Here is a 16,381-nt window from a genome sequence, read left to right as displayed (position 1 = left end):
CAGAGCTCAATGCATAGGCAGAAAAATGTAACTGATAAATTCTTTAAAATATTTCCAAATTTAAAGAACTACCAGTGTTTATGAAAGCCACCAAAAACAAACAGCAGAGATATACTTCCTACTAGTATCTTTCATAGCATTTCATGATGAAAATTTCAAACCTTCAGAAAAACTCAAAGAAGTGTACAAGGAACATTCACATAACCATCACTAAGACTTTAAAATTAATGCTTTCTTCTATTTGTTTTACCCACATCTATTAACTAATCTTAATTTCTGAAGCACTTCAAAAAAAAGTTACAGCACACATATATCCATATATACTTCAAACTGCCTAACATTAACTGTAATAAAGAATTTAGTACAATTTTTCTTGTAAAGAAAAAATTCATGCAAACTACAATAGACATGTACGGGTGCACTATTCAATGAGTTTTGACGAATGCACAAACTCAAGTAACTCAAATCCCTAACAGGACACTACCCTCACCCTAGAAAGTTCCCACATGCCTTTTCTTACTTAATTCTTGTCCCCAGCAGCCATGCTTCCATTTCTAAGCCTTGTCAATCATTTATTCCCCAACAATAATTATCTTCGTCCCACCCCAGCCCCAATACACAACAGATATTTGCCTATTTTTAGTACACTGTATAAGGAATCATACATTATGTCCTGTTTCACACAAGACTACGTTCACTCAGCATGTTTCAGAGTTTAGTACAAATTGCTTCAGGTACCAATAGTTTTCTCCTTCAACTGTTAGTAATACTCTGTGATACAAATAAACCACAGTTTACCTATTCTCTTGCTGATACCCGAACTGTTTCCAAGTTTTGGGGTCGGCCCCAGTATTTGACAGAGTCTATACCCAGAATTTGGTACTCGACCTCTGAGGTTCTTTCCTCTCTTGGACTTCCTCCCTCTTCCTCCTGCTCGGCTCCACTACTCTGAGCTGCTGTGGTAATTCTCAACTATCTGATTCCTCAAGCCAGTTTAAAACTGCAAACCACCCAAGAGGAGCCTGCTCTCAGGCAGAACACCATCAACTTGGGAAGCTCACCTCAGGCCACTCCAAACCAGTTTCTATTTCCATTTGTTTGCTCTACAATGTCCTCATACTTTTTGTCATATGTTGTCCAGAGATGGTTGTCACTACTCGCGGGACGATTTGTCCGACAGGAGCCACCACTCCATTTTTGGTGATTCTAACCCCCTACTATTCTTAAAAGCACACATATTCAAAACTGCAATTGACATAACCCCCTTTCCCACGTTTATCTCTCTCAAGACCCCGACTGAGCCAGTCCCTTTGAACCAAAGGAGCTCAACTAAATCAGAAAGAGAGGCCTCTGGGAGCTGGATCCTGTAATTCTGTATATGAACCAACACAAGTCCCAAGTTCATCCCAAGACATATATGCAAAACATACTCAATAGGCAGAAGTTTTGAGAACTGAAGCTAGGAGCTATTGTCAGGGTCCCACACTAAGCCTGAGGTGTGCACATGAGGAGATCCAAAGCAGCAGAATAAAGGCTTTGAATACTGAACTCACAGTGGAACCATTGTCCATGACACAGAAAGTTCAGTCTGGACCTGTCTGGTTTCAAACAGAAAAATAATAATCTCCTGAAAGAAAGTTGTGTCCGACTCTTTGGGACTCCATGGACTGTAGCCTACCAGGCTCCTCTGTCTGTGGGATTTTCCAGGCAATAGTACTGGAGTGGATTGCCATTTCCTTCTCCAGGGGATCTTCCTAACCCAGGGATCGAACCTGGGTCTCCCGCATTGCAGACAGGTGCCTTACTGTCTGAGCACATACAAAGAATCAAGAAAATCTAATTCTCAAAGAAAAGTGCAGTAACAGATGTCAATCTCAAGATGATCTAGATGTGAGAATTATCAAAAATAAGGTAGCTATTTTAATAGTCCATTCTCCATAAAGTAAGGGTAGGCACTTGAAATGATGGTAAAAACTCATAAGTAGAAAATATAAAAAGAACCAAATGAAAAATTTATAACTGAAAAATCAAGGGAAAAGTGATTTGACAAGGAAGTAAGTGTACACAAAAGAGAGCAAATACTGAATAAGAGAATAACATAAATAGATGAGAATAAAAATCTAATTTTAATAAAAGAAAATTCTCCTGACAGTCTGTATCTTTAGCTCTTAACTGTAGTGGAGGGGGAAAAAACCTAGAAATCTGTAGTAAAGATGCTTTCAAAGTGTCAGTCGCTCATTTGTGCCCAACTCCTTGTGACTCCATGGCCTGTAGCCCACCATGCTCCTCTTGTCTATGGGATTCTCCAGGCAAGAATACTGGAGTGGGTTGCCATTTCCTTCTCCAGGCGATCTTCGTGACCCAGGGATCCAACTCGAGTCTCCTGCATTGGCAGGTGGATTCGGAGCCACCAGGGAAACTGATAAAGACAATTTTTCTATCTCCTCTTGAGGTCCTGTGAAAGCACTCATGATTCACCTCTGAAGAATATTCAAATTCTATAAAATCTGTATGACACATTAAAAGAAAACTCAACTACAAATGAGGGGATTTGGTTCAAGTTATAGGCTCTACCAAAACTAAGTGATTAGCATCCCTTCTCTAACATTTAGGTTCTCATTTTACAAATGAATAACGACAACTTAAGCTTTGTAATGTAGACCCATGATCTAATTTTAGGAACTTTCTGAGGGTCATTCCAGTTTTCCCAGATCTAAAATTTTTTTAAAGTTGTTTCAAACTAGTTTACTTAGGCATTCCATTTTCACTCCTCAATAGACTGTATGTATTTCTCATATGCTTCTTCACTCACTCATCTAGTTCTGAAGGGTTACTGATTAGCTAACCACCTTCATAATAAGATTTGTTGACAAGTCCTGGATTTTCTGCTGGAGGTTTATTAACTTCAGTTACTTTTCCTGACAGAGGAGAATAGAGTTCACTAGCAGCTTTCACACTGTCCAAAGCACCAGACTTCTTGTCTGTTCAAGTTTGCCCCAACTTCAGGTTGATTACAGGAAACAATATCTCCCAAAAGCTTCCCATGCAAAATTGCTCTTTCCTACTGTTCCAACACCGCTTTCTGTTATCCATTCATTTCTGAGAATTTCCGCAGCGACAGCAGAGCTGGGCGGGTGTGCAGCGCCCAGCCGCAGCCCCAGGGGAAGGCGCTTTGGGTGCTGTGACGGCACACGGCTGCAGATAGCAGCCCACATGCTCTGCACCTCTTCCAGCGCCAGGCTCGCAGAGGCCCTCAAGTTTCTCTAATTACTTGTTTCTGGCAGACAAGGAGAACCTTTAAATCAGGTAGCTGTGATCAGCAAGGTATAGAACACTGTCAACAGACATACAATGCTAACCTAAGGTGTGTCAGTTTCTAGTAGACTCAAAAAAAAAAAAAGTCTTTAAGGTGGCAATTGACTCTAATAGTCTATTTTTATTTAATCCAATATATCCAAACAATATCATCTCTTGAAATTCAAGCAAAACTAAGATTTCACTTAGAAAACAAAAAAAACACAACTCTTCAAAACCCAGCGCACATTTTATATTTACAGCATATGTGAACTACAACTAGTCATTTTCTCAAGTGCTCAACAGTTACACATCACTAGTGGCCCCCACACCACCCGGCGCAGGTGCGGACGTGGGGGCGGGAGGGCGGGAAGAGGTGAGATGGCAGCAGACACATACACACACACACACACACACGTGAGATGACAGCAGACAAGGCCAAGGTGCCGCGATGGGTCATCTGTCTGCCAGACACACACACACACGTGAGATGACAGCAGACAAGGCCAAGGTGCTGTGATGGGTCATCTGTCTGCCAGACAGACACAGACACACACACTATCCCACTGGTGGGGAGAGGTGAGACACACACAGACACACACACTATCCTACTGGCGGGGAGAGGACACACACACACACACACACACACACACACACTCACTCACTCTCTCTCTCTCTCTCTCTCTCTCTCTCTCTCTATCCCACTGGTGGGGAGAGGTGAGATGACAGCAGACAAAGCCAAGGTGCCGTGATGGGTCATCTGCCTGCCAGACAGACACACACACACACACGTGAGATGACAGCAGACAAGGCCAAGGTGCGCACGCGCGCGCACACACACACACACACACACACACACTCTATCCCACTGGTGGGGAGAGGTGAGATGACAGCAGACAAGGCCAAGGTGCCGTGATGGGTCATCTGCCTGCCACACACACACACACACACACACACACACACACACACACACACACACGTGAGATGACAGCAGACAAGGCCAAGGTGCCGCGATGGGTCATCTGTCTGCCAGACACACACACACACACACACACACACACACACACACACACACGCGCGTGAGATGACAGCAGACAAGGCCAAGGTGCCGTGATGGGTCATCTGTCTGCCAGACAGACACAGACACAGACACACACTATCCCACTGGCGGGGAGAGGTGAGATACACACAGACACACACTATCCTACTGGTGGGGAGAGGTGACAGACACACATACACACACACACACACACACACACACACACACACACACACACACACTCTATCCCACTGGTGGGGAGAGGTGAGATGACAGCAGACAAGGCCAAGGTGCTGCGATGGGTCATCTGCCTGCCAGACAGACAGACAGACACACACACACACGTGAGATGACAGCAGACAAAGCCAAGGTGCCGCGATGGGTCATCTGTCTGCCAGACAGACAGAGAGACAGACAGACACACACACACAGTATCTCACTGGCGGGGAGAGGTGAGATGACAGCAGACAAGGCCAAGGTGCCGCGATGGGTCATCTGTCACACACACACACACACACACACACACACACACACACAGAATATCCCACACAGAGAGTATCACACACACACACAGACACACATACACACAGAGTATCCCACTGATGGTTACGGGACCTGTTCTGTTACAGGCTGAAGGACAAATCAGAGAAAGCCTGGTTTTGAAATAAATTTCCATCCCTACTACAGGTAGAAACTTCAATAAAAGTTGGAAAAAAGGAGACAAATGACTTATGGATCATTTCAAGATAAATGAATTAACTATTCATTTCTATGAAAAAACCACTGCTGATTCTATCCTACTTGCAACTGAGGGGAGAAAGTGTACAAGGAATACATTAAAAGACTTTATGAAACAAAAACATTCCTCCATCAAATGAATTAAAAGACTGGTGAAGGAAACACAAAATGTATTTAAAAAGTACACAATATTTAATTCAGATGTTTCACTGTGATACTTGGCTTCTGAAATTTCAGGCAAAATATCAAATCCCCCCTTCCAATGAAAACAACAATTTTCCCTGTCTGCCAAAAACAAGCGAAAGTCGCTCAGTCCTGTCTGACTCTTTGTGACGCCATGGACTGTACAGTCCTAGGAATTCTCCAGGCCAGAATACTGGGGTGGGTAGCCTTTCCCTCCTCCAGGGGATCATCCTAACCCAAGGATTGAACCCAGGTCTCCAGCAATGCAGGCGGATTCTTTACCAGCTGAGCCACAAGTGAAGCCAGAAAATAACAGAAAGCTTAAGAAAATTTGTGAATGCAAATATAATTTTTTTTAAAGGCTTCTACAACAATTTCATTCCTTAACTGTCCCTCATGTAATATAAAAGGCAACACACAATCTCTGTGAGAACCCAGAGTTCCACTCCAATTCCATCCCTTATCATTTCCATCTCAGAAAAGAAATACAGACATGTTCTCTAAAGAGAGGAAAAAACTGTGGGAAAAGACTTGGTTCAGACTTCAGACTTTAAATTTATTATCTAAGCCATTATGAACAGGAAAAATGGTTTCCTCACCTATAAAACAGAGATGGTAACAGACTCACAGTTACACAGATATTTAAATATCTATCTACTCTCTTTCAGAACACTGACTCATCGTTCCATTGTTGGTCTGATTTTAATTTACATTTTCTTGTGTGTCAAAAAACTGTAAGCTAATCAAAATGTCTTGGTGTCTCTTACATATTTAAAATATATCTCTGTGATTTGTTGTAAACTCATAAACCCCTACATTGAGCTATTTTTTTAAAATATCAGATTACAATGAACTTACATGATTCCACTAAAATTTAACTGGAAATGAATGTCAAGTGAGATGGTCTTTTATATAGAGAAAGTAGGTAGAAAAATAAGAACGCTAGCATCTTTTTAAAGAACAGATCCTCCTGACAGGAGGAAATAGTAATCATAGCATAGGACAAAAAATAGACATTGTGAAGAAATTCCGTTTAAAAGAATTGGGAGAAAAATCAAAAGATATGACTGAAATTAACTAGCTTGCAGAAAAGGACAGAACGTGAGAAGAAAACAAACAGTATCTGTTAAATTCGGCAGTTTCTGTCTTTTACCTCTCAAACTTCAGTATGTTAGTTTTTCTTTGGAACAAAAAACTAAAACGTAAATGTTTTTAAAAAGCAGTATTATCTCCTAGAAAGGTGGATGGATTGATGAAAGAAAGAAAGGAAAAGAAGATTCCAAATGGCTTTAATACATCTATAAAATATGGTTTGTAGTTTCAAATTTGGCTATATTGCTAGTATTAGACCAAGAGCCTAATTCTAATCAGGAGATGCAGGTTTGATCTCTGGATAGGGAAGATCTCTGGGAGAAGAAATTGGCAGTCCACTCCTATATTCTTGCCCGGAGAATCCATAGACAGAGGAGCCTAGTGGGCTACTGTCCAAAGGGTCACAAAAAGTCAGACAAGACTGAGTAAGCAAAGCACAGCACGGCGCAATCCTAAATGCGTCTGATCCTGTTAGGACTGAATCTAACATAGTACAGTCAGTGTGAGAAGTTGGAAAAACTTTATTTGGGGCTCCCTGAGACATAAAGAGCCATATTTTATTTTTGGTTGCATGGTGCCTCATACTAAGAAATTGTAGAACAGAGGCCAAGATTATATGACATATGAAGATCAATTTTTCAACTGCTACTCACCATAACAAGTTAATTATTACACCATACCGCTATTCACCATAACAAGTTTAACTATTCCACCATAACAAGTCAACTATTACATTTAATACAAGAATTAAATCCATGTAAGAATCTACACTTTCTTTGCCTTCGGAGTGATACCACAATCACTCAGGTTTCATTTTGGTCAGTCATATCAGCCTCACGTCACACAACAAACATCTAATGGTAAAGATGAGCTTAAACCCAACCCCAGGGACTTCCCTAGTGGTCCAGTGGTTAAGATTTTGCCTTCCAATGCAGGGGGTGCATCCCTGGTCAGGGAGATAAGACCCCACATACCTTCCGGTCAAAAACCCCAAATATAAAACAGAATAGTGTAACAAAAGTATAACAAATTCAATAAAGTTTTAAGATGGTCCATATCAAAAAGAATCTTATTAAAAAAACACAACTCCAATGTGCATGTGCTCTGCTTTTCTGAGTTTACCATTTATTTTGCTTTTACAGAAAATAAACCATACATTTTTCAAAGGGATACCTGCTCAGACATATGCAAAAGCACAGACACTTCTGAAAGAAATTCAGCCTGTAGCTATTATTTTCAGTTCCATCCATTCAAAGGGGGAGGGAAAAAAAAATCCACAAAACTAAGAGAGTTTTTCAGTGTAACTCTCTTAGTATTGATTTGAAAATTAGTTCTTCAGGGGACATAAAGTCTCCACCAAAATAAAATGAATACTACACACAATTCTGTCTATATGGCAGTATCATTTATTCTTCACATTTAGTAATACCACTTCAAAATCATGATAGTAGATGAATACAATAATGAACTTTTCTACAGTGAACAGAACAAATTATTTCATAGATGATATTCTGGGAAAGTGGAGAATAAAAAGGAACAGATCATTAGCTCCTCAATACGTACCACACTGCTCTTGGGGAGTTAGCTCTCAAAAGGGTTACAACTCTGGGGTCTTCTCCTCAGTTGAGCAAGTCATGGTTTACTTTTATCAATTCTCTTAAGATAATTAAGTTCTAGGAGAAGAGATGTTAACAAAATACAGTAGGGCAATTTACGAATGAGAGTAACTAACTCACATTGAGAAACGTAGTTGCAGGCAGACTAGAATACCCACTGACACAACAGTGAGTGGGCACTGGCAGTGCCCAGGCCACAAGCCCTGATCACTGTTTTCCTGAGCAAGTAGGCACCTTCTTACTGCAAACACCTGAAAGTCATCTGGCCACAGTGAGGTCAGGGGAGAGTACTAAGCAGCTGATGTCTTGACCTTTCCAAAGCATAACTCCACCAGTAAGGAATGGAGTTGCTGGACAAATTGCCCCTTTCCTGACTATCGAGTGGAAGAACTAAGGGGCATGTTCTACACTGGCTTCCAAAGGTCCCAAAAAGAAATGGTCCCAATTGCCTAAAATATTAACCTGTATCCTATTCTGGTCTCCTTATCTTCCTTATTTCCTCACAAGAACTTTCCGGGTTCAGCTTTCACATAAAATGGTTATAATCAAGGGTCTGATTCTACAGAAATCAAACCTGACAACTGGTCAGTGAGGTTCTATTCTTAGTAGGAAAATCTTGTTAAATCAAATTAAGTTTTAGAAGCTGTGGGATGACTGGAGAATTAGAAAAAAGGAGAAAAGAGAAGGCCCAAAGGGACTGGTCGACAAAATGGATAGTCTTTTATTGAAAATGAGAATTTATCTTTGGAAGAGTTCAAAGGAAAAAACATACAAACTGCTCTAAAGCATGTGAGATGCAAATGAGAGCTAAATTGAGACACCATTTTTCAACTATGAGATAAAATATGTATATATCCAAAAGGTTCTGACTATATACTGTTTACAAGTGGGAAAACAGGCACCCTCACACATTACTGGAAAAAAAAAGGAATGGCATAAAGCCTAAGGAAGAGAATTTGGCAAGCTGCCTCAAAATTACATGAACATTTCTGCTCATACCTAAAAGACTCATTCATGAGACAGCTAAGCTACATCTAGGTAATGAACTTCTACTCAGCTATTATAAAAACAGAGAACTAACTCTATACACTACTACAAGGTGGTCTCCAAAACGTTCTGCTGACTTCTATACAAAACTATACAAAACATTTAAGTTGACTTCTGAGCGTTTTTGATAGGACTCTGCTCTCTGATAGTTTCCCTGTTTTGTGACATGACAGGGTGTTACTGAGCTCGTCTTCTGCTTGTACATACAAAACAAAACATGTACATATATGTGTGTGTGTGTTTGTGTGTCTACAGACCCACATACACTCTCACATACACAGACTCACACATGTTTATTTATATTTTTAAAAACAGCAACCTAAGCTAAACTTGGTTACCTATAAGGAGAAGAAACTAAGTACATACTTCATTTTGAAGTAATATCACTGTTTTACATAAAATTATAAGCAAGATTAAATCAGTATTTTCAAACCCTAAGAATTAAAAATAAAATGAAACAAACAGACCTGATTCTGACCAAGTTAGTAGAAAAATCATATAAGTGGATTTACTTTGAATGTAAACCCCAGTGGGGCATGGGCAAAAGAAAAAAAAAATAAAACTGCAGTTTTCAGTAATCATATTGGTGGTAATGGTTTAAATATATAAACATATTTATAAATATAAAAATTATACTATGTACAATATTTTTTGTATTTACATATTTGTATCTTACACACTTTATTTTATAGTTTAATGTTTTATCCATGTTAAATACATATATAGCATTATACTAAAATGTAATATAAATATACAAAAGAAACAAGTTTATGTAAATACCATTAGAAAAAGACATTATTCAGCATGAGAAAGGATGGAAACATTGAAATCAAAGAATTTAAGCTTGAAAAATTAAAATCGAAAATTTTTATCAGATGCAGCACAGACAGACCAGATAGATATCCAGAATACAACAAATGCCCTCAGCACAAAACTGTGGCTCTACATACTGCCTCTCACTAAAAGGAACTGGACTTTCTGGAGACACAGCTGAGTTAAGGACTGAAGGAGGACATGGAGAAGATGAGCTCAGGAACACCCTGTCATGTAACAAAGCAGGGAAGCTATCAGAGACCAGAGTCCCATCAAAAACGCTCAGAAGTCAACTTAAAGAGGCTCCCTAGGCTAAGACAATCTGAGTATCCTAAAGGATAAAAACTACAATGCAGTAAAAAATCAAATTATTTAAATTCACAAGCTCAGAGAGACACTCTTTTAAAAGTTCTTTCTGGTCTACTTTTCCCAGCATTCTAGGAAACAACTTAGCACTTTAAATACAGGCAGATAAACTTATGTACAAAACAAGAACAGAGCTAGATATAGAAAACTGGTAAATAAAGGGAAGAATCAAGAATTTGGTATGCCGTTTCTGTGCAAACTGTGCCACAGAGTAACCAAATACCTAATGAGGGAAGTTTCTTTCTATAGAAATATTACTGATAATAAATAACGAGAGATGATCTAGGTAATGACCATCAATGGTCACAAACAGAGACAAATCAATATTATATGCCTCTCCTTAAATTCCTTAGTACCCCCTACAATATGTTCTGTCACCCTCAGTTCAGTCGCTCAGTCATGTCCAACACTTTGCGACTCCATGGACTGCAGCACGCCAGGATTCCCTGTCCATCACCAGCTCCCAGAACTTGCTCCAACTCATGTCCCAAGTCAGTGATGCCATCCAGCCATCTCATCCTGTCGTCCCCTTTTGCTCCTGCCCCCAATCCCTCCCAGCATCAGGGTCTTTTCTAATGAGTCAGCTCTTCGCGTCAGGTGGCCAAAATATTAAGAGCTTCAGCTTCAGCATCAGTCCTTCTAATGAATATTCAGCACTGATTTCCTTTAGGATTGACTGGTTTGATCTCCTTGCACTCTTGCTGTACTTGTTACTTTCTTTCCTGTGACAGTTTTTGGCTGTTGTGAGGGTTAGGGGGTTGGTTTATTTGGTTTTGGGGCAGTGTAAGCTGATGACTCTTGAGAGTCCCTTGGACTGCAAGGAGATCCAACCAGTCCATTCTGAAGGAGATCAGCCCTGGGATTTCTTTGGAAGGAATGATGCTGAAGCTGAAACTCCAGTACTCTGGCCACCTCATGCGAGGAGTTGACTCATTGGAAAAGACTCTGATGCTGGGAGGGATTGGGGGCAGGAGAAGGGGACGACAGAGGATGAGATGGCTGGATGGCATCACTGACTCGATGGACGTGAGTCTGAGTGAACTCTGGGAGTTGGTGATGGACAGGGAGGCCTGACGTGCTGCGATTCATGGGGTCACAAAGAGTCGAACACAACTGAGCGACTGAACTGAACTGAACTGAAGGTGATGACAGTAATTTCTTAATATCACCATATATCCTTTTAATTTGAACTTTTACAGATTGACAACAAAATCATATATTACATTTGGTTGCTGCTGCTGCTACTGCTGCTGCTGCTGCTAAGTCGCTTCAGTCATGTCCGACTCTGTGCGACCCCAGAGACGGCAGCCCACTAGGCTCCCCCCTCCCTGGGATTCTCCAGGCAAGAACACTGGAGTGGGTTGCCATTTCCTTCTCCAATGCATGAAAGTGAATGTGAAGTCACTCAGTCGTGTCCAACCCTCATCGACCCTATGGACTGCAGCCTTCCAGGCTCCTCTGTCCGTGGGATTTTCTAGGCAAGAGTACTGGAGTGGGGTGCCATTGCCTTCTCCTACTTACAGCTTATGCTTCACTATGTACGGCTTCTGTCACCTCACCCCCATTTCCAAATAATGCAGAAAAACCTGAATTAGATTAATCTTTTACATCTAACTACTGATTTATTTTTTTTTTAATCAAGGGAAAGAAAGGCATAAGGATGCAATCAAGACAAACATATTAGAAGGATAAAAAGAGGTAAAGCATAAGCCATACATAAAAATGACTTAAAAATGACTTCAAGGATTTTTCAAAAAATTGGCAAATGTGCTTGAGATAACTGAATTTAAAATACAGTCTACAAGCTGTTTCCCAAACAAAACAACACACAGGCTATGTGAGAGGTACATTACAAAGTCACTTGAAGGTAGGCACTTAGAAGAGAGAACCAGGAGCATCACAATTGGCTCTCAGACATCCAACAGGTCCGTGCACCTTATTTCTTGGGGGAGACACCCCACAAGTAGCTAAGACTCCAACAACCAAGAAAAACGCACAGGTTTCAAAAGTGAACTTCAAACAAAACAGTTAGTTACTCAAAATGCTTGATGAGCTGCTTATGTGAGAAACTGCAGTGCTCCAGAGGAAACAGCAGATTTAATGATGGTTTATGAATCACCCAAATACCATAAAAAACCCTTAAATATTTCATATATGAATGAAGGACCACGTCATCCTTCATGCTAGGGAGAGACAGAACAAAAATCCTTTTTTTCCCCAACATTCCGCATTACCTACTGAGGGGAAGGAGAATGGGAGATTGGAGATAGGCAGAGGTATTTTCTCATCAGCAGTAAGAATATAGAAGATAGTTTAGGCAGAGGAAATCTAACACACTGACAAGTCCACCTTGAAAATGAATCATTTCCTAGAAATATTTTCACAGATAACTTTCGTATCGCTCGCGCTCATTCTGGTTCTAGTTAATTTTTAGTACTTTTTATTTCAGACAGATGCATCTATAATTTCCCACCAAGTTCTATAAAACTTAATCAGTTTCTATAGCTCCCCAATTTAATATTTAAAATCAAAATTTGATTAAAAATAATTCAAAGTTTTGATAACGCACTATAGAAAACACTGTTGTAAGACATTAATTCTTAAGAAAATAAATAAAAATTCATAATTCATCTATTTCCTGATCCCCCAAATACAGAGCCATACCACTTATGTTAGGAATTACTTTTTGTAAGGTAAAAATCACTCTGATTTCTAGGCAACAGTGATGAGACCACTTAGCCTAGCTAGAATGAACGTTAGAAATTTAGTCCAGCGCTATCGCCTAATTTTTTAAGAGTGCTTCTGCCGAAAAGTCACACAAGACACATGCAGCAGAGAGCAGATCCCAAGTCCCACAGTCTAGTAGTCTTCGCTGTATCACACAGTGGACAGATCTTCATTCCACAGAGAAGAGATTCTAAACAATCTTGTTAAATAAATAAAGAATGGTTCTCCTAATAATTGTCCACTTACTAAAGACAGGTAGAATTTTAGCCATTTAACTGCCCATTAACTATAAATATTATGAGAAATGCGATATGACTATTTCAGGAAGATGATGGACAAAAACACAAGAGCTATTACTGCCACTGTAGCCTGAGTTTAGTACTCTCCATTCTGATAGCCACAGCAAAGACAATGGAAATCTTCAGATTGAGTGTTCTGCCTTAAAACATAAATGAATAATCAACCATTATTTTCTAAGTACCTTGAATTACATATTTTAAAAACAGTTCTTCAGTTTGGGAACATATGAATTTTGTCAAATTGTGGAAAACTTAAAATTTTTTAACAGGTTCTTAAAAATAAGAGAATAATAAAAAGAGCAATTAAGACAATCTCTGACAAAAGAAAAAGGAGAAATTCTTACCATTGGCAGTGCATTGATGTGGGGATGTACAACTCAGTATCTGGTACCGCCAATCACAAGTTGCTATTGCTGATGCTGAGGAAAAATGAAAGTAAAATATTCAGTGCATCCTAAAACACATTCTGCTGAAAAGATTTCTCATTCCAAATTTTACAGGAAGGAAATACTATCTCTATGTCTTTAAGGCCCCCACCAGAGAGTATCTGTCTCTCCCTAAGCAACTGTTGTCATAAACAGCAGCAACTTTTGAGCATGTAGTACACAGAGGCACTGAATCATTACAACATTTCTAAAAAGTTGACACAATGAACAAAATGAGGCTCAAGAGATGAATTTGCGTAAAGGAGGCACTCACCGCCATTCAACTCAACTCACGCAAATATTACCACTACTCGGCCCAGTATGGCAGGTTCATAATCTACCATCATGAGCCATGAAAAACAGTATAAACTTATATGTTACATATTCTGTTTAATGACTGAGAGAAAATATGACTGGTTTTGAAGCAATTTCAATCAAAATGTACTAAACTGGAACTCTCTTCAGACTTTCTATTCTACAGAGTTTACCCAGTCTTCTCAATTGCTGGGGCACAGCACATTACTTTTCAAGACCATTCACACACCCTTTCAGAGTGGCGGCTTTCGGGTGGGACGCCAACCAGTGCAGCTCCCACCACGGCCAAGCAGAGCGCACCTTTCAGAGTACAACCTGATGCCACGTGAAGGCATGCAAGCGATTTTCTTCATACACCAAAAAGTGTGAAGTCAGTAACACTAAAAAGATAACCTGGCAAATACACCAAATATGTGCAGAAAAAAATGCTATCCCTTGAAATGTGCTCCTCTCTGATTTTAACTTCAATTGACTGAAACCCCCACTCTGCTGATTACCAAGGCCACACTAAATAACTTCAGTGCTATTACACAACTTTCAAGTAGCTGAGCTGTAAGAAGATCTAGGAATTAAAATAATATTAAACACACCACACATTTACAAGTGAAATTATAGATGTTATTTCAACATATGAGATTTCACCGGCTTCCTGTGCTTCAAGACAGGTAAGTGAGCCCCAAGGCTTTCTGGCACAAAACACTGAGCTACTCAGTAGATCTTTACTAACACCTATTGGGAAAATGTTCTATAGCCATCGTGACTGAATCCAAACAAAAACTAGATTATTGCTAGGTTCTGTCTACCTCAGGGTTATTTATTATGGACATCAATTATTTTACTATACAAGTTTTCATGAATTTTCGAGCTCTAAGCTATGTAGACTGGCATACATTTATTCTGCTAAGTCACTTCAGTCAAGTTTGACTCTGTGCGACCCCACAGACGCCAGCCCACCAGGCTGTCCCTTGGATCCTCCAGGCAAGAACACTGGAGTGAGCTGCCATTTCCTTCTCCAGTGCATGAAAATGAAAAGTGAAAGTGAAGTCGCTTAGTCGTGTCTGACTCCTAACGACCCCATGGACTGCAGCCTACCAGGCTCCTCCGCCCATGGGATTTTCCAGGCAAGAGTACTGGAGTGGGTTGCCATTGCCTTCTCCACATTTATTCTAGTTATTTATAAATAACTAATATATGCTACTGACCTTCATACAACATTCTAGATCCTTAACAGTAAGCTTCATCAGTACTAACAGTGAAAGCAGTACTACATGTCGAATGTGTTTCTTGAGAATCTCTAATTTTTTCATCCACCTTCTAAAATGATTACATCAGGTAAGGTGGAAAGCTTATTCTAACTGTTAAAGTGCCTGCCCTACCATTTTCTTGTTTCCTATTCTTGTTCATGTTTCTGATATTCTGTTTCTTTGCAGGAACCTTCACATTATTAGTCTATTTTATGGGGTTTGGTTAAAACTGAATAATATAATCCACAAACCTATATAATCAAACACAAGTAAACTTCTAGTGAGTGAAGTTGCTCAGTCGTGTCCAACTCTTGGCGACCCCATGGACTGTAGCCTACCAGGCTCCTCCATCCATGGGATTTTCCAGGCAAGAGTACTGGAGTGGGTTGCCATTGCCTTCTCCAGGAAATCTTCCCGACCCAGGGATTGAACCCGGGTCTCCCGCTTTGTAGGCAGACGAAACTTACAGTAATAAGCCCAAATTACATGGCAATTTTCAGAAATGGAATGAGTGAATGGGCGTGCCACTGCTGCTCTGCAGAACTCCCAACCCTTTGAACACCATTATAGACCATATGTTACACATGACTCTCTGACACCACAGCCAAGTGAACTGCAGTATCAAATATTAAAAACATTTAATTTTTAAAATCTAAAATGAGCATATATGGAGTAACTGAGCACTGTACTTCAATGGAGAGCTTTTACTACGAGGATGTGTACACACCCAACGCACACAAACTTACAAACATGTACCTTTGGGAAATACTAAATCAGGTTATTCCTGTTGCTAGTCTTGACTCCCCCCTTCCCTGGTCTCTCCCCTTTAATTTTCTTGTGGTGAGTCCTCTCATCACTCTCACAGAGGTCTCTAATCTCAGTTTCCTCTGAATATATTTTCTCTTCCCTTCTTTTCATTTGTCCATTCATTTAGCTTTTATCAGGTGACAGCTCCTCATGGGAAAAGCCCACAAGAGTGATTTAATATAGAAGGGGTTAAATATCTGATTCTAGGAGTTGAAGGGTAAATAAATCTATGGAAAATGGTATATTAAAACAGGTATCTTAGTTCTTCTACCAGGGGTCCAACCTATGCCCCTTGCAGTGGAAGCCACAGCTTCCTAACCACTGGACCACCAGGGAATTCCCAGAAACTTTAAAAAATTATACACAGGGCTATATT

General features: G+C 40.0%; 1 protein-coding gene across 2 annotated transcripts in view; it reads right to left on the bottom strand.

The window, feature by feature from the left end:
• TBL1XR1 (TBL1X/Y related 1) overlaps positions 1 to 16,381 on the bottom strand; it is a 173,212-nt gene that overhangs the window by 69,191 nt on the left and 87,640 nt on the right. For both annotated transcript variants that reach the window (XM_052638498.1, XM_052638506.1), the window contains exon 2: positions 13,559 to 13,633. The gene's annotated coding sequence lies outside the window, so the exon portion shown is untranslated. The remainder of the gene's footprint in view (positions 1 to 13,558; positions 13,634 to 16,381) is intronic.

The sequence above is a fragment of the Budorcas taxicolor genome, chromosome 1 (assembly GCF_023091745.1).
Source record: "Budorcas taxicolor isolate Tak-1 chromosome 1, Takin1.1, whole genome shotgun sequence".
Taxonomy (NCBI): Eukaryota; Metazoa; Chordata; class Mammalia; order Artiodactyla; family Bovidae; genus Budorcas; species Budorcas taxicolor.
The sequence above is the reverse complement of the archived record's forward strand: the minus strand, read 5'-3'. Positions and strand labels throughout refer to the sequence as shown.